The sequence below is a fragment of the Tachypleus tridentatus genome, chromosome 6 (genome assembly GCF_004210375.1).
Source record: "Tachypleus tridentatus isolate NWPU-2018 chromosome 6, ASM421037v1, whole genome shotgun sequence".
In the NCBI taxonomy this organism is placed as follows: Eukaryota; Metazoa; Arthropoda; class Merostomata; order Xiphosura; family Limulidae; genus Tachypleus; species Tachypleus tridentatus.
The window spans coordinates 104,903,205-104,918,020 of NC_134830.1; the positions used below are offsets into that span (position 1 = coordinate 104,903,205).

The 14,816-nt window shown below is 31.4% G+C and overlaps 1 protein-coding gene across 2 annotated transcripts in view; it reads right to left on the reverse strand.

The window, feature by feature from the left end:
- The window catches only part of LOC143253236 (transient receptor potential-gamma protein-like), a 169,569-nt gene that overhangs the window by 70,752 nt on the left and 84,001 nt on the right, over positions 1–14,816 (reverse strand). Inside the window, exon 2 of one of the 2 annotated variants that reach the window (XM_076506750.1) lies at positions 6,099–6,287. The exons of the other annotated variant lie outside the window; for it this stretch is intronic. The gene's annotated coding sequence lies outside the window, so the exon portion shown is untranslated. The remainder of the gene's footprint in view (positions 1–6,098; positions 6,288–14,816) is intronic. 2 annotated transcript variants of the gene reach the window in all.

A 14,816-nucleotide genomic window follows, 5' to 3' on the forward strand; every position in this document is an offset into this window, starting at 1 on the left:
AAACAATACGACGATTGATTCAACATGTCATTAGAGCAACTTATATATATGTGACATCTTTCGTCGCTATTTTATATATCTGGTGATCCTTCTCGATTGCAATACGTTCTCATGCGTGGGTGTTACATGGACGGCTTTTGTTATTAACATAGTGTTCATATAATTCTCACCTGTTACAAGGTGCTGCGCTTCGCTTAATATGCCTGAGATACGACTTGTTACAGATTTCTTTCTAGATTTTCCTGGTACTTCAAGTTGATCCATATTCCTTTGATTTATTTTTCCAACGCCAAATAAAAAGATATTCCCGTCTTGAAAACTAAAAAAAACATTTTCAATAATCTAAATGTATGAATATTTTGTGTAGAAAAGGGTTGTTACATACCTTTTCCAAAAGCGATCAGTTTATGATTCATCACATTATCTGCAAAACTCCAAATAATCTTAAAAAGTAGATCAGATGTCTGTAATTTCATCGCCAATTTATATGGGTTGTGGTTGCTACGTTAAATCATTTTAACCAGCTTAATGTTATGTATTTCACATACATAAGCTTCGAATTTTATATTTTGAGCTTCGGACAATGATTTACTCTAATAATATTTACTTGTTAAAGTTATGGTTTGAGTACGTTATACAATAAGATGCATATATTGTTTTATACCATTTCTCAATCTCAAATATTAACTCTATGATTCAATTAAAATACATGAAATGGATTTTTAATTGTTTTTCTATTCCATTTCTTACATACCACTATTAAAAGCTCTTTCTACAACTGAAACCATATCGTAATTTGAAGAAAAGTTTTATCTAAGGGTAGAATGCATTTACGCTACTTTCTCTAGTATCATGTATTTTTAATTAATTATAAGAAATATAAGCTTAGAAAACAAAGTACAGTACAATATAAGTACAGATATTGTGATAATAATTACTGATTGACGAGAAAGATCTTTAGCTATATTAGAATTCACAAACACTGTTCAAAAACGTAATAGAACCTGGACTGATACACACAACAGATCTGATTATTAAACAAAAATATCCAGATTTTATAATCATTGAATATCAAATTCACAATATTGAGCTATGAAAGTATTCGGATTTTATGGTAAAACATTTTTATTTTTTTTAGTTTCTTTTAAAGAATAACGCTTTCATTATATTATCTCACAAGTTAAATATTCAAGAGAATGTAATTTTCCGTAATCTTTGAATTCCATACTTAAAGTTTACATTTGACATTTCGTGGGACGCTTGTAATTAAATTTGCTCACTAGCGTCATTGGTTGAAGTATAGTGGCCTATTTGGCTGGTACAGAACTTTTTATTATTTTTAAATAAAATGTTTTAGTAATTATTGTTTGTCTTCAACGATTGACTTTGACTGATAAAAAGGTAAAAGTTTGCCTGAGGTTTGCAAGTAAAACGTTACAAGCAGGCTTTATTAGGCATGCCGTAAACATCTGAATAAGAAAAGTGACGTCGTTGTTCAAATATTGGAAAAGTAATTTATGATTTGTATAGAATAACACTGTAGAACAGTATATTTTACTCTTGATTAAAATATCACAAATGCTACTTACCTTTATCGTTATATTTTTAGTCTTAAATGCAGAATATCTTACAGATATTAAATATTAAGGTGGCAATGAAAATGTATGTAAAATTTGTTTGTTTTAAGTTAAGCACAAAGACGTATAATGTGCTATCTGTACTCTGCCCATCAAATATATCGAAACTCGGTTTCTAGTGGTGTGAGACTGCAAACATGTCGCTGTGCCATTGTGCTGTATGTAAAAAAAAATGAAAAAATAAAATAAACACAGTGCTTGATGAATATTTCAAGTCTGTCTTGTTCTTCATTCTTTTGTTGATTTTTGAAAAAAAGCTCTATTCAGTTCACAGATAACCCATAGCATAAAATTGTACAAACTAACTCATTTTTCTTAGCTTTAAAAAAAATGATATGTTTACTTTAGAGCAAAGCCACATTGGGCTATCTACTGTGTCCACCGTGGGAAATCCAAATTTTATTTTAGTATTGTAACTCCATAGACTTGCCTCTGTCCTACCGAGGGACTTACAACAGTCTTTATGCACATGACAAAAAAAAAAGTGCACGCAACTAGGTTTAATTACATTAAATAATACCAAATGAATTTTAATACCCGATTTGAGCCTAATGTGTGACAAAACGAAGATCGATTATCCCACACATTAAATAATGATGACTCTCAAATATGTATTTTCCAATAGAAGAGCTTGAATTTGTGTAAACTAAAATAATAATGTTTTCACATAGACAATTTTACGTACCAGAAAACTGGAATGAATTAAACTTACATAAGCATTTTTTTAGTTTCCAGATTAGCTTAAATTTTGCTAAACAATACATTTTTCATTGTAGGCTACTAGGCCAAAACACGCAGAAGGATAACATCACCATCTTAAATATTCGATTAATTCCTGATGACGTGAAAGTCACTTGAAGTAAAAATGTATATCAGGACAACTGGTATAGGTGTGAACACTTTTACCAAAATAAAGCAGAGAACAACCTTTCGACCTTCTAAGGTGAACCTGAAGATGACCTAAGAAGGTAGAAACGTTGTTTATTTTGAAAAAAACTGTTAACACCCCTACCATTCGTCCTGAGATACAAATTTTCGATTAATACATCTTTAACACGGGATAGCTGTAATGAGTAATAAAACATCTTAAAATACTACAAATAAAACACACCATTGGAATAAAAAAAAGGTTATTTTTTAGTCAGATGACGTACCTTTTAACTTATTGATTTATTTTTGCACTGAGAAATATGTGTTAAACAACAATAAAAGAGAAATGTTTTACAATATATGTTATTGCAACATTACAAAAGCTAGCTTAATGTTGTCAGCAAATGGTCAGGACTTAATATGTGATCATGAAACTACAAAATATAGATACGAATCTAAAAAACAAATTTTTAGATACAAAAGTGGCTCAGCAATAATTCTGTGAGCATATTACGCTAACACTCGCGTTTCGATACCTGTGGTGGCAGGGAACAGATAACTCTTTGTATAACTTTATGCTCAGTAACAATTATATAAAACCTATTTTAGAAACTTTTTTGTATTCAATAGAACATCACGATTTATATTAATAGAGAACATCCACGATACTGCTAAAAAATCATTGCACTAAGAATCTAAAACTGTTAGCATTAATACGCTAAATGCATTACTCTGTAAATTATGCAGATGCGTGCATACAAGATATATATAGACAAAGAAAATAATATACGCTAGTAGAAGTTATCTATTTACCTATCAATTTGTTTTTGGTGCATTTTTTCAAAGGCATTATTTGTCGAGACAACTCATGCTTCAGTCGGAGTGCCTAGCTTATTTCTCAGTTTACTTAAAGCAAACGTCACCGCAATACATTCCATCGGTTCGTTGGATACCATGCATAATACCTGAAGAATCTGAGAGTGTTAAGAGTCTCTGCTGATAAACCTATTTTATCCCATTCTCAAGCACTATCACCACCACCACTGCTACATAACGAGGAGACGTAATTCTCCAGCGCAGTAAACCTATGTTCTCCTTCCATCTAAATCACTGATTTTTGGATTCTGCTGCATGACTAGCCCTCTGTTAGCTAGATAAGGGACTACACAACGTATAGTTAGTTCGATCGCATCTTCATCCATCTGATTCTTCTTTTTAAATAGTGAGCATTCTGGTGAATTTTCAAATATCTTGTCCTGCTTTAAGATCTCGTTAAATAGCTTAAATCTCCAAATTTGTAATTATTTTTAAATTTATATTTATTCAAAGTTTCTTAAATGAGTAAAATGTATTATATCAACAGCAAAACCTTTCAAATATTGTTCCACTTTCCTTTATTAAAGTTAAATATCGTAGGTTAAAATAACTCTCATTGTTATTTTACACAATAAAATAAGCCTTAAATTAAACTGTTATTTAAGATTTAGATATCTTGTTATTGAATTATGATGAATGTCTTTAATTTTTTTAAGTTTTAGTAAAAATATTGAAAATCCTTCTGACGGTAACTCTTCCTACTTTTTTTGATTTTTCAGTGGTCTACACTGTACAAGGTTGTTAGGTATGCTTCTGAATTTTAATTTATTTACATGAACTAATTCTAAGAAGATAATAAATATTATATAACATTTAAAGCTCTTTCATACGTCAAGATGTGTATAATGGTTAGCAGATGAAATAACTTACGGTGGTTAAAGTTCTATGTCCAAATCTATCTAACAATATGTACACTGTAACCATTTACATCGTCTCATAATGAAAAACAATCAATTAAGATATATGATATTATGTTATAATTATTCGTAAGTAAGAAAGTTCTCTTTCCTTTGAATTCACCGTATTATGATTAATAATCAGATTACAAGGTTTTACTTTCAAGTTCGTTTGTGAAATATTTTAATTAGACCATAATTTATAGCTTTAACTAGTAAGAGGCTTTCACTGTTGATCATAAATCACATTCTTGATAGATTGAGCTGTATGTGTCGAGAAAAATGCAAGAAACATTGTCATAGTTGTTGAATTAACTTTTCCATTAAAGAAAGTGGTGAACAAACACGTCATGAATCAAAATAGTGTATCTAGACGATCTGGACAAGAAATATGTGCTGCCCCTCAGATTTCGGACGTTCTAAGTAAAACCGTAGAGATTTTGTTACGTGAGTGTAATGATTCTGCTAAAACATTTCCATACACGAAGTGTGAAATTTTTTAAATGTGTTATTGATCACCCTTTCTAAAAAGACGCCAAGAGTGAAAACGATCAGACTGTAAAATTACGTAATTTAGAATTCTAGAAATATGTTACGGTTTCAGAATTTTACTGGGCCTGACATGGTATGAGGCGGGGACAATTTACTCGTTATTTGTGAATTGTGGGATCGAATTACATCACCTAACATGCTCGCCCTTTCAGCCGTTGAAGCGTTATAATGTGGCAGTTAGGTTCAGTCTTCGTAAAGAGTGAGAGCCTTCCCAATAGTCTATTCTATCACTTCGTATAGTTTCACGCGAAAAGTAAAATAAACACATTTTTTTTCAATATCAATTATTTCTTTGGAAAATAAAATCAAAAATTCTATTGATTGAAATTAAATACAAACACGCTTCTTGCAAGATAAAACACTTAACTTTTCGACGCTAAATATTTAATTAGCTAAAAAAATTATTTTGTGTCGAATTTTATGAAAAGCTAATTGAAGGCTACCCGTACTAGCGCGTTTTAATACAAAAGTAATAGACTTGAACGAGGGTAGCATGTGAACACCATCTACCACCAACTGCTGAGCTTTTATAATCGAATAGTATAATTGACCGTCGTATTATAACGTTTCCACATCAGAAAAAGCAAACTCTTTTGGTGACGGGATTCAAACCCGTGAGCCCAATATTGCGAGTTGAGCGTCTTAGCTAAAAGGTTATGATCTAGATAAATAGAAAAGTGTATAACTTGTTATGTTAAATACTACTAAGTAAAAACAACTAATATGTAGCATTCTTGGCCACAAGTACAGATAGTATTTCAAATGCATCTATACAATGCTCTTGATTTTAAAAATCGTTTTAGAAGAATTAAAATTTTCTCCAAAAAATTGTAAAAAATATTTCTCGACTCACACGTTAGACATTACAATTGTATTTCCAAACACATATGATTCCTTCCACATGACTTTACGTCAAGAACATCGTATCATACTTAAGATTAAAAGGAATATCAACTGATTGGACTTAATGGCATATTTTAAAAATGATAAAAATTGTTTCAAGCGCAATAAAAAGTTAACAATTTCACTTTTGAATTAATATTTATTTAAAAAAACTAATGTTTATACGCTGCGAGTGGTTTGATTCAAGTAATGAGTATTCATGTACACTTGATACACATTTTCATATGTTTGAGTTGTGTTAAGTACAGTACCATTTTTTTTGCCATAATGGTTACAAAAAAACATTCGAAAGCATTTTATGGATTATAAAGATCTATAGCGCTCTCTAGAAATGATTATTTCAAAAATATGCCATGTACTAAACCTTCATCGTAGAGTTGATCAATATCTGGAATGAGCAATTATAAATGTCAATGGTATAGTTCTTAGGGAAAAGTCTTCTTACGTCCTTGCCCACCTGCCTCCGACCAATTCATATCCCTGATATTTTAACTTCTGTAGCAGATTGCAAAGAGAAGTAAGTACAGGACGTCTGGGTCACGCTAACGGTAAACTAGAGTAAAAAGATACAACAAGAAGAAAAATTCCATAGATACATCTTCTCCACCAGCCACCAAATTGATTAAATATAAGAAAAGAGCAAATGATTAAATTGTTCTTTTTGTATCAGACATAGCTGTCCTCAGACGTAAGCGAATAAAAATAGAAGTAGAAAAACTTTTATCGATATTTATAATTAACATATCTTACACTGATAAGTTATTATTTAAGAGATATAATAATATTAACAAAAAAAATCTATTAAGGAAATTATCACTGCTAGAAAATGTTTTTAAAGCACTTAGGTAACACTAAAATCACAAAACATACTGAAGACGTGTACAGTCTCTATTTCTGCATCTCAGAGCGGCTGGTACAACATTTCGACCTTCCTAGGTCATCTTGACCTGAATATGACCTAGGAAGGTCAAAACGTTGTTCTCTCTTTATAAATAAAAGCCGTTCAGAGATATATTTTTATTTCAAGTGGGTTTCATCAAAAAGAGTATTTATTTCTTTCTCCATAATTTTTGTCATTAAGCATTATACGGCTTCTTTCTTAGCTGGAACGTATTCAACTTTTCCTGTTATTCCACAAATCTATGTACTCAATTTTACATTCAGCTTCATGCCTTGGAATTTACATTACCACATATATACTTTTTATGTCATTATTTTAATTTATATTTATAAATAACAGAGTTATCCGCTTTCTTTTCAGGTGTCGCAAGTTATTGTTAGGAAATAACAAAACTAATTTCAAGGACATTTGATAAAGGAAGGTAAAATAGATCACACAAACGTTACAATGTTTCAACACGTAAGCAACCATTGAACAGTTCTCGTTCGGCCGCCATTTCACTTTTAGCACTTTGATGTCACGAATGAAAACTCATTCTTATCCTTCTAGGAGAATAAACACTTTTCTATAAAAAGAAGCAAAATATGTGAGACCGATACCAAAGAAAACGAAATTTGATGTAACACGTAGCATGGGTACTTTTACACCGAAAGAAAAAGTCCGTTTGGTAGTAGTGCTCAATATAGTGAAAAAAAGGGTTCCATGTCCCCATTTATAGTATTGCTATTTAAGCCCAGCATTACCAGATGCCTACAGTAACAAAATGAAAGTTTACTGCAAAGTGACCTAAATACTTACTTATTTGTCAAAGTAAAATCATAAATTGAAAGCTACGAAATAGCTGCACAAATTATGACAAGTTACATGTTTAACTTCTTGAAACATCCATGTTAATAATGTGTAACACAATATATAAATCTTATGATAGATTGGATCTTCATTAAATATATATATATAAAATGTACTCGTTGTGAAGATATAAAACGTGCTATTTGCAAACTGTCCACTGCAGGGAATCGAATCCCGAATTTGACAGATGAAATCCGTAATTTATCGCTGATCCACTGGGAGACCGAAACACAATGATTGATAAGAGAAAGACACAGATGTTATATACTATTCATAAATATGTCATCTTTGCTTCTGAATAATATCAACTTCCATCTATTTATTTTTAACGTATAGTTATAAAGTAGCTTTTTAGTTTAATAACATAATTTTATATTTTTAGGTCTCTTTTGCAGTGACGTCATTGCAAATGATACTGAAAGTCTTGTGTTTCAAGTTTACTTAAAGTTTGAATATAGACAATAACAACAATTAAAGTTTAAATATGGACTGTGAAATCGTTATAAATTACTCTGTAAATTGAGTATCATTTTGGAGGAATATGTCCCTTCGGTGGGACAGCAATAAATCTTCGGATTTATATCGCTAAAATCAGGGGTTGGATTCCCCGCGGTGGACACAGTAGATAACTCAATGTGGCTTTGGTATAAGAAAACACATATACGCTAATGGAGAAATAAACTAACCTGTAAACAAAGCTAGAACAGACAACCGACGGTTTTCATATTATTATACAACTATTCATGAAATATTCTTCCTTGAAGAAACGCTCATCTTTCTTCTAATTATAACATGAAGTAAAGTATTAAAAATATTCCTACGATTTTGTTCATCTTGTTACTAACTTACTATAATCAGTGTTTTATGTGTGGACCAAAAATTCGTTTTGATAACCTGGATTTAAGTTATCATTGCGATTAATGAAGCGGAAAGACAGAAAAATCAGAATGAAAAAAAAATGAGTATAGGTCAAAATAATAGTCGAAATAAACAGGACAGTGCTATTATAAAACAATTGAATATATTTTTTCCTCTAATGATGATCATTGATAATTGAGAAAATGTACTTTCAAAAACCTTGAATATGCATAGATCACAAAAAACAAAATATTTTAATCGTTTCTTAAACAAATAGATCTTCTAGAAAACAGAAGAGTATAATTTTAGTATATACGTCTGTCTTAGTTACTAGGAATCGTTCGAAGCAAAAGCGCCAGTTTCTAGTTTCAATAACAACAGTGACCTTGTTTTTAAACACGTAATCATAATTTCTTCAAGGATGGAAGGCTGATATCATTTTAGGATCAGAAAAAAAAACTTTATTTGAAACTTTGGCCTACTAAGGAATTATATATTTCTTTGTTCATATAAAGAAGAAATGCCATTTAAATTGTTCTTAAATGTCTCTTTACAATCTAAGTTGTAGTTATAAATCATGGACTAGGATACGTGGTTCAGTGAAATAAATAGAGGATTTATGTTTGCATCAAATAGAAAAACTGTTGAGATATAAAAATTTCTCACTGTTTACAAACCCACATCTTTTGTGTTCATCACCTGAAGTTACACTTAAGTGAAAATATTTGAAAAGTAACATCTACGTTGTTCAGAACCACAAACTATTTTAAAATTAATGGTACGTAATTTTTCAAAAGCTATAAAGTTCAGCTTACACATAATAAAGTGATAATAAAACAGTTTCTTTGATTTAAAGTACAAAGCCACACAATGAGCCATCCCTGCTGTGCTCACTACAATTATTGAAACCCGGTTTTGGGCAGTGTGAGCTCTCAGACTTACTGCAGAGCCACTGGGAGGAGGGTCATTACGTGATAGATTGGTATTAAAAAGTTTTGGACAATAATGTTCTGTGACATACTCTGTGATTTTTAAAGTAAAAATAATAAAACTATGTTTTTTACAAAATGTGTTAGAAAACACTTTCTTTTGAGTCATTTCCTTCCCTTCTATGATTACGTAAAATGTTTATCTTGTAGTTGTCAAATAAATTTGAGAAAAAATACAAAGTATAACAAAATTGTGCGTAACAACAATAAGTGTAAATTTTAGGTGTCAACTTACAAAACCTGTTATAATGTTTTGTGTTTGTTGTGTTTGATTTGCAGCAACTTATACTGCATGTTACTTTAATGGATTTTTTTTTCATGGTATGAATTCAAGTAAGACAATGTTTACATTCTATACACAGTAATTAGATATATGTAGAAGAGACAAGAGAATCCTTAAAGTAATGTTTGTGTGCATTATGAGTATTCTGTATAATTAGTTCGTTAAATCTGGGACTTTATGTGGTCCTTATGGTGAACCACATTTAGCGTAAAATAACTTACAGACAATTATGATTTCTATGTGATGCTGACTGGAACCGAAAAACTGCTACAGTTTCAGTGCTTAAGTTTTCTGAATTCGTTTGCGTGTATAAAATACAGAGAGTATTACTTTAACCACCTCATCAAAAGAAGGTTTGCTGATTTTTATCGTTGTTCTTACTTTCTTTTATTTAATGTGTTCGAACAAGAACAAACAGTGAACTTTTCCTGAATTATAATTAATGTTCGCATATCATAAAACCAGCGGAAATTTGCTTAAATTGATGGTGTTTAACTTACTGAGTATAGTGTATTCTGTGAAAAAAAAACCTGCAGTTATTGGATTAATACATTCTGCAGTTGGGCCTGGCATGGCCAGGTTTTTAAGGCGCTTGACTCGTAATCCGAGTTGGGCCGTGGGTTCGAATCCCTGTCACACCAAACATGCTCGCCCTTTCACCCATGGGGGCGTTATAAGGGCGGTCAATTCCACTATTCGTTGGTAAAAGAGCAGCCCAAGAGTTGGCGGTGGGTGTTGGTGACTAGGGACGGCTTTACGCGAAATTAAAAAACAAAGAAACAAACATTCTGCAGTTACTACTAATGTTTCGTCCCTCTTAGGAACTATAATTCTACATTAATATAATGTAATATATTAAATGGCTGAAAATACTTCTAACGTTGCTTATGTGAAAGAAAATATCAGTTGTATCACATTTCGTCCCATTTATATCGTCACGACTTTAACTTGAAAACTCAAAGCAATCATACAAACTTGTTTGGAATTGGTGAACACCTTTGGCAGTCGCGATGTTCTTTTGCTTTTATAGATTGCAAGCGATACGTGTTACGATGACTAAAATATAGGTTAATTATTTATATTTGTATTTATGACTAAGACTGATGCCTCTAATTTTTAACTTCTGATCAGAGTGAAGGCAGTCAGCAGCACCGTCAACGCTAAGGGATGTTTTGCCACGAATACACAACTTGAAATGTAGTTTCTAAATCCAGAATATCACCACAGAACGAACTCCTAGCCGATATGTTTATTATTAAATCAGTTTTATCCGCTTACTTAAAGTAGGCGTGCTATTCAGAGCAATTAGTGTTCGGTGACTGTACACTGTAACACAGATATTTAGCCACACTTTAAAAAAACACGTTGATGAGACAAATAATTTTCATTCATTGTAAGTAGTTTGACTCACTGAAATAATTTCTAAATACTTTAGAGTACTCTTTTACTAACAACTCAACTCCACCAGCTACACTAACATTATGATAACATGAGCTACAAAAGTTGCAGCATAATACGGGGCTTAATTAATAATACTGTATTCTCAAGAAGGCTGGTATAAGTATTAAAACAAAGAATATGTTAACCTGAAGATGACCTAAGAGGGTCGAAATGTTGTTTTATGTTTTATTTTAATTAAAGTTTTAGTACCCATACCTGCAGTTTCAAGAATACATTTTTACTTCAAGTAAACTTCTTGTCATCACGAACTAATAATACTATTCTAAAACACTCCTGTCATTTACTTAGTCTTTAAAGGATGTTACTGACACAGAAGAATCAACCAACGAAAAACATCCAGCATATATAGAATTAACTTATAAAGACCACCATGTTTGTTTATTGTGCCTAAGTAGTATCTTTTGTTTAAATAAATAACCGTACAATATTATATTTAAGATCGAGCTTTTGGTACAAAGAGTTAAAGCATAGCTTTAAATACACAACGAATTTTGTTCAAGTTCTCGATTTTCCAAAAGTTAGATTAATATCTATGGTGTTGTTTAGGCCTATGTAGGAAGGACAGTGAGTGGATTATTGACGATGAAGTAGATAAATTACAATAAAGTAGATCAGAGTGATTGGCTATACCAGAAAGAGTATTTCAATAAAGGGATTATTGATCAAAATGCGCTGAAAAGAGTGCAGAATATATGTACAGTGTATGTTCAATGCAAAGATATATAAAGACATCTGTACTAAAAGGATAATAGAATGGGTATTGGGATTGCTAGAGAGAAGTAGAAAAAAGTGTGATATGACGAAAAAAATTGAGAATAAAAAAACAAAATAATAAGTAAACATATCCGCGCCATTACGCTGAAAATGATTATTTCTCTAAAATTTGATGTAAACCCGAAAGGTGGCTTTTATAAATGTAATAAATGGTTTATAAGAAGTAGAACTGTATTATTTAAAAGTAAAGTGCATGAGATGAAATATCAGTTGTTTCTTTTCAGTTAGTACTTTCTTCTACGGGTGGATGATTGCTTATAAAATCCACATATTGATGAGAGTTTGTATTTTGATAAGAAATATTACTTGCAATTTCCTTTTGTGGTTTAAAACTTTTCAGTACATCTAAAAAGGACAAGTCTATTATTTTTTTCGAAATAAAACTTATTTTTCTTGTTTATTGAATTTAAAATTCCAACAAATGTTTTGAGTAACTTTCCATTTGCACAAAAGTAGCCTAAAAATATCTTACAAATTGTTTTTATATGAGCTACAACATTATCCTCAAAATAATTTAGTAGGATATTAAATAATTATAATCCGAAAAATCCTTTTGTGATATTATAATAACCTTGACCAACTTTTGTTCCCATTGCTGTGCCAGATATTTGATGTAATATTTTCTTCTCATAAGAAAAAATAATAATAATAGTAATAATAAAAGTATATTTTAAGGTAAAGACATTTACTAAACATAGAATGAATGAATTTGTCGTATTTGTCTAGAAAACGTTTCACGACTTTAAATCCGAAGACATATTCAACACTTGGATACAGAGCTACAATATCTAAAAAATACAGAATCTATGTACAATGTATGTTCGAGGCAAGTATATATATGTGCATTAAAACAAGAAAAAAAAGTATTGGAATTTCTCATTTCTCCATAAAGAAATTTTTGGAGAGAACTAGAAAAGTATATAATGGAAGAATAAAAATAACATTGACCAACAAAGGAGCACTAAGAATAATAAGAATAACAACACATTTGCACCACTATAATGAAAAAATATTATTTTCCTAAAATTTAATGTAAATGTAGTATAATGTAAAAAATAGGTTTAAAAGATTATAACTGTATTAGATAAAAATTAAATTTCGTACACTGCCGGACTAATATAGAGAGAAGACTGATACTGGTGCTCAAACACTCAACGACCTATACCTTTGTTATCTTCCACTGCCTGCAGCTAGAAATGAGATGGTAATTGCTAACAAAAAAGTAAGAAACGTAATCATATACATCAATGGGAGAGACATAAAACATTATCCTTCAAGAGAATAAAACGTAGGTTTTACTAAGATATGCTTATTGATAACTTAAAGTAAAATCCACGTTCAGTCCGTACGTAATGACTGTGTTTTACACGTGTAAGAGAATCCTCAGGGTTACGTTAAGATAGGTATTTTTAATTTCGCGCAAAGCTACACGAGAGCTATCTGCATTAGCCGTTCCCAATTTAGCAGTGTAAGACTAGAGGGAAGGTAGCTAGTCATCACCACCCACCGCCAACTCTTGGGCTACTCTTTTACCAACGAATAGTGGGATTGACCGTCACATTATAACGTCCCCACGGCTGAAAGGACGAGCATGTTTGGTGCGACCAGGATTCGAACCTACGGCCCTCAGATTACTAGTCGTACCCCTTAACACGCTTGGCCATGCCGGGCCTACGTTAAGATAGGAATTCTACATAGCTATACTATGAACATTTTTCCTTGTTTCAATTAGACAGACATTCGTCGGAAGTTTGGGCAGTTGCTGATGTCTCGACCTTAACTCAGGCTTTTATATATTGTCTTAGATGTTTTAACCTGCGTACAACTGTTACTGTTGTATAATGGCTTTGTATATAATATTTAATGTAAACAAAAACAAAATTTATTCACTTTAATGGGTACGAAAAAAATGAACACAAAATTCTAAATACTTATATTTAAAATGTTCATTTTGTTCTTTAAGACACTGTCAGCCTACAAGCTACCCTACAAACGATACAGTTAGTTTTGATGGCCTACCTTTACATTACATTAAAACAAACACAAGCGATCTTAAAAGGTTTAATTTTGCTTCGGGTTAAATCTTTCTCCAGCAAGCTTTGTTGTTATATTTAATAAGCGTGTAAAATGTTTTCGCGTTTCTCTAGTAAAGTTGCAGCGAGGACACAGCTGGTTTTGAAAGGTTTAATAATTATTTTAAACTTTTTCTTGCCAAGGGATCTTCTTTGTCGAATAAATTCGTTTAGTAATTATAAAAAAAGAAAAAATCCACCAAGGATATCACGGTTTTCAGATACTTAAGTTTTTATCATTGCACCCATTGAAATTTAATTGGTTAAGTGTTACCTAGTGATCGAATTTTCAATGATTAATTGAATTTCTTTTATAAATAGGTATTCAAGAAGTAACGTTTTTGCAAAATGAAGACATACTTGTGATAATAGGAACTGTTGCGTAAAATATAGCTCTCGTAGTTCTCACTTGACAATCTAAACTGCTAGTTTAGGCATTATGTACTTATAGTTTAGTATAAATAGTTTTTAAATTTACTCACAAACTTTGTAGAAGAGTAAATAATGAAATATGATTACTTCTTAATGTTTGTTTTTTAATTTCGCTCAGAGCTACACGAGGGCTATCTGTACTAGCCGTCCCTAATTTAACAGTGTAAGACTAGGGGGTAGGCAGCTAGTCATCGCCACCCACCGAAAAGTCTTGGGCTACTCTTTTACCAACGAATAGTGAGATTGACCGTCACATTATAACGCCCCCAGGTCTGAAAGGGCGAGAATGTTTGGTGCTTCTTATAGTGAAAAGGGTTACATTTAAAACAATGTCTTTATAATATCTTAAACTCTAAAGAAAATAATGTATTCGACGAAGAATTATACGAAAATCATGTCTAAAATATTTTCACCCAGTAATGATCGATTATTGACTGAGTTAAATTATTTGTATTTTATTACA